This window comes from Propithecus coquereli, unplaced genomic scaffold (assembly GCF_000956105.1).
Source record: "Propithecus coquereli isolate 6110/MARCELLA unplaced genomic scaffold, Pcoq_1.0 Scaffold393, whole genome shotgun sequence".
Taxonomy (NCBI): Eukaryota; Metazoa; Chordata; class Mammalia; order Primates; family Indriidae; genus Propithecus; species Propithecus coquereli.
The window spans coordinates 247845-253438 of NW_012149652.1; positions in this window are offsets into that span (position 1 = coordinate 247845).

Here is a 5594-nt window from a genome sequence, read left to right on the forward strand (position 1 = left end):
AGAAGGCAAAGGTAATTTTTTCAACTGATTATCTACAAAATCTTCCTTCTAAAACCTGAAATTACAGTAGAAGCAATGCATTACTCTGCATTTTCAAAATATAAAAATAAACTTGCTATGTGTCTTAATTTTTAAAAGTATATGAGAGAAAATGTAAAGGAAGAGCTGAAATTCCTTCTACAAACATCTCTTTGAAATGAGGAAAAGCTTAGTCATTGTACCAAGTAAATATGTAGGACACATCTCAATCTAAATTCAGCTTGAACTTGCTGGTAAGGTAAGGTGTTTGCTATAAATATTGCCTATATATTTTTGTGAAACTTGGCACCATCAACTCACTCAACCTAATATCTACTTTAAAGGTTTTTGACTCTATAGGATAGCAATTTAAAAATTTAAAACTGGATAAAAATAGCATTTGAAATTAAAATTGCTTGATAAGTATAATCATCATTTAAAAAGGGATATGGGCAAAAACAAACATCAAAATCAACAAGAATAAGAAAGGAAAACATAGAATATAAACACAAACAAATGAACCTAACTGTAGTTCACATGAATAATGCAATTACACTGGAAAAAAAAATAAAAACTATGCAACATTTGGACATAGTATTTTGACTACAAAACTACCTACTATGTGCCAAACAATTGTAGAGAAATGTTGAACTCTGGTTACCAAGTTTGTTTTTCTCAATATTATGAGTAAAAATTTATGAAACACTCAGTGTATATTCTAGGACTGAGTTAATAAGTAAATATGCTGTAGCTAAAGGAGTCAGGTTTCTTACTATTCAAGAAAGGAGTGAAATTTATGGAGTGGAAAGCTAGAATAAACCCTGTGTTACTGAAATAAAATCAGAAGAATTAATATGAAATCATAATTTTAACATAAATAGGCAAATATTTAGAATAAAAATATACTATACACAATTTGTAGCATATATATGGTATATCTATTGCATATATTGCATATAAGTGTGTATGTCACACACTTCTTGTCATCAAATATTTGCCCCCCCAATTTTAACTTCTATGATGGTTTATAAATGGTAGTTTTTTAACTCAATAATTCCTTCCATATTTATTGATTGGCTAGTTGACATTTGACTATAAAAAGAAAAGAGTTTCTATATTAGCTCATTCAGGCTGATATAACAAAATACCATATACTTGGTGTTTCATAAAGAAAAGAAATTTATTTCCCAAAGTCCTGGAGGCTGGAAAGTCCAAGATCAAGGTACCAGCAGATTGTATGTCTGATTAAGGTCTATTTATTGTGTAATAGATGGCTCCTTTCTGTGTGGTCACATGGTCGAATGTGGAAGTCAGCTCTCTGGGGCCTCTTTTATAAGGACGTTAATCACATTCCAATGGCTGTACAACCTAATCCAATCACATTAGTGATTAGACTTCAACATAGGATTGGGGGGGGCAAACATTAAGATCATAACATATACTTTGTAGATAGATCTATATTCTACTCTGTCTCCTGAAAGGGCCTAGAAACAATGACAGCCTAGTAGCAGTGAGCACTCCTGCTTCTCAGATCTTATTTTTTACGTACCATACTCCATTAAAAGAAACCAGAGCTCATTGAAGAAATGGATGGTTCCAAGAATGAGGTAGAGAAATACAAAATGAAGCTGTAACATCTTGTTATATCACAAAGTAAAAAAACATGCTTCAAAAATATGGAGGGAATGTAAAAAGATATCAGAGCTGGACTGAAGGGACTTTCAATAGCTAAGACAATTTTCACATACACATAAATAATGATGTTGACGACTCCAACCCATTGAATAGGACAAAATGTCATGTGTCTACACTGACATATGTAAATAGATTAATTAATAAACAGGCATAACTTTTTAAATATAGTCAGATGTCAACTAGTCAGCTAATAAATGTAGAAGGAATGATAGAATGATAAAATAAAAATTTTTCACCCTACATACTAATAACTTCAGGCAAAGCTCATCAATACATATGAAATTTAGGGGGTAAAAGCTCGATTGGAAATATGACATTTACATGATCTCAAATGTTTTCCCTAATAATGCCTCTTAGTCAAGATATCTGGCAAAAACTAACTTAACCAAGTGATCAAAGTTAATATGGTAAGTAATAGGACAAACTACACTGTATGCTTTTTTTTTTTTTTTTTATTTCAGCAAATTATGGGTGTACATATGTTTAGGTTACGTGTGTTGCCCTTGGTTCCCCCCCCCCACCAAAGTCCGTATTTGTATGCTTTTTGATTTGATAGAGTGAGAATGCAATATTACTTCTGTGGTTGGTATTCCTACCAAAATGCATAATCTAAACAGAATTATGAGAAAGCACTACATGAATTCAAATTAAGGGACATTCCATGTAAAAAGTGTACTGTACTCTTCAGAAATATCAAGATCTACTATTACCTAATAAGAAGAACCAGGGCTTCTTGGAGAGATCACTTATTCTAGTGCTATGGCAGGGAATATTCAAGATAAGCCTGGAGCTGCTTTTGGCACAAGTAAGTAAAATGTGCAAACACACACACACACACACAAATGGAATCATAGAGGTATATCAAAGAGACATAAAAGTCAAACAAAAGGGCTAGTCAAAGGTAGAAAAATTTGAGCAAGAAAACAAATAATGTAAACATTAGATAATAACCTAAAGTAAAAATAATCATGAGTCCATACTGATATAAATGATTAAATAAATAAAAGCAAGAGAATTGACAAATCTTCTTTATAGGACAACCTCAAATAATTTATGTAAATATTCTGCCCTCAGGAGGTAACTTTCCACTCCTTAAGTATGGGCTGTGTACAGTTACTTCTTTCCAAAGAGTCTCATATGGAAAATACGTGTGTGTGTGTTGCAGGGAGTGGAGGGGGTAACTTTGCAATTTTATAATGGAGAGACCTGGCAAACACAAACTCAGTCAGGTGATTAAGGTTCACATCAACAATGAGCATTCAAGTTGATGACATATACCCTTATATGGTGATAATGGCAATTTATTTCTGTGTTCTTCCTCAAAAATAAAATAAAACAAAACCCATAAGCCCAGTAAAACCACACACAAAAAAAATCAGACAAACTCAATTGAAGGATTTTGCAAAATACCTAACGAATATTCTTCAAGGTCATTAAAAACATGGAAAAGCTGAGAAAATTTCATAGTTTAGAGGAGTATAAGGAAACATGATTGTTACCACCCAACTGGGTTGTATTGCCTGCTGCACAGAGAAGAGTCAATACCCTGAGGCAGTCAGGATTGAAATGGAGAAAGGGTTTAATTAACAGGGAGATGGGAGGAATTTCTCAAATCTGTCTCCTCAAAAATTTGAGAGACAGAGTTTTTAAAGATCCTTTGGTGGGCAAAGGATTAGGCAGTTGAGTTTGCTAAATGGCTAGGTTTGGGGCACAATCATAGGGGTGTAGAAAACATCTTCTCATGTTGAGTCAGTTCTTGGGTTGAGGTCACAATTCTAGTTGAGTCAGTTTTTTGTTATGAGAAGCTGATCTGGGTGTGTCAGCCAATCCACTGGAATGTGGGGCCTGGAAGACATCTCAGAAACTACCTTTAGGTTTTGAAAAGGTGATGCTATCTACAGAGAAAGTTAAGAATCTTTATGACCACCAGCTATGTGAGTAGCAATTATAGACAAGCAAACAAGGGGACAGTGACTGATTATTATCAATATTTTTATCTAGGCCTGTGCCTTTGCAGAGTTTTAGGCCCTTACCACAGTTATTGCTGTGCACCCCTTTATTGATTTGTAAAGTGTGGTTTCATGATGACTAAGTGTAATGTAGTACCCTAGGTTTCCTGGAATGGAAAAAGGACATTAGTTAAAAACTTAGGAAATCTGAGTAAAGTATGGACTTTTAGATAATAATAATGTATCAGTATTTGTTCACTAGCTGTGAAAAATGAATCAGACCAATGTAAAATCTTAAGGAAAATTGAGTATAGGGTATACGAGAAACCTCTGCCCTGCCTTTGAAACTTCTGAAAATCTAAAACTATACTAAAATAAAAGTTATTAAAAAAATACAGGTCAAGGTCATGAAAGGCAATGAAAAGCTGAAGAACATTCTAGATTGAGGGAGAGTAAAGAGACATGCCATACATAATTCTTGCTTCAATTCTCCACCTAATATTTTTTTTCTTTTGCTATAAATGGCATTATTAGGACAATTGGAATTACGAATGATTTACCCAAAGTGATTGATTTCCCTGAGACTACCTTAAGATTGAAGACTTTAAGCATAGGGGGTAAATCCACATGGCAATTTCTCACATCCATTGTAAGCAATATAAACAAAACACAAGTAGTCCTAATTTGCTTTGCAAATGACTATTTCTATGTCAATCCTTGAATATTTTGCTTAAAAAACCCTTGCCAGTTCATTTATGAATCAGATTCCACAGAACAAAAGTTTGTTTAACTTTACTGAATTGCTGGAGAACTTTCCAAAATGCGAGCACTCTTCTCTTCGTGAAGCTCTTTTGTGTCCACAGGATCTTTCCTGAGAGGCATTGGTGAATTAAGAGATGTGCATTGCCGCTCTCCCTTTTTTGCAATGCAGAACTCTCCCCACCTGAGAATTCAGCCCTGGAGCTGTTAAAATGGATGAGAAATAGAATCAGCATAAGTAGTTTGATTGAATTTTTTTTTTCTGAAGTGTATTTCCAGAGTCTATGATGTGCAGACATTTAAAAAAAAATAACAACAACAACAAAAAACAACTTTGAGGAGGCAGTGGAAGGAACAAAGGTGAGGAAAAGAAAAGGATTACATAATCTGTACTCTGTTACCTTGTACACATTGTCTAGCTCAGAAATAAACTTTAAAAATAAACAATAGAAAATTAGGATGCATTTGTTTGTGATCAGTTTAATTCCTGGCTCTGCTTCTATATTGTTCTCCATTGGTATAGTTCTAAGAACTAAATATAAAAGGGAAATTGTCTTAAGAGAAAACTGAATTGATAAGAATAGGTTTTCTAAGAGGAAGTAGATTAGATATATTAGTATTTTGCATTATGGATATTCAGAAATGTTTGAAATGTTGGGCAATATTATCTACTAAATATATTTCTCAAAATGTAAGAATTCTTTCATTCCATTTTTTTTAAACTTTATAATTGCTACTCAAAGGGTTGCCCTGAGCAATGCAGGAGTATTGCTCTTATGGAATGAATGCACATAATTATTCCAGAGCCTGACCCAAAGAGAGGTGTAATTATTTTCCTGAACAGAGAGTCCTTAAAGTTATCCATCTCTGATGGCAACAAAAGGAAAGCAATCCTCCAGGTAAGCCCTAGGGTGAACTCGTTTCTGAATCCAGTGCTTTTCATGGCTTACATTGAGAAATGTACCCCACAGCGGGTTCTCTCAAAATTTCATCATTGAACATATTTTGATATTTTTGTCTAGTAAAACCGTATTTCAACAGGCTATCCCCTCCTCAAAAGATGTGATGATAAAAATTATGGGTCATGTTTTGATAGGAAAAAAAATGAGCTTTTTAAACTTTTTTCTATTTATATATGTTACCATTTTTTCTTTTTCTTTTTTTTTTCCTTTT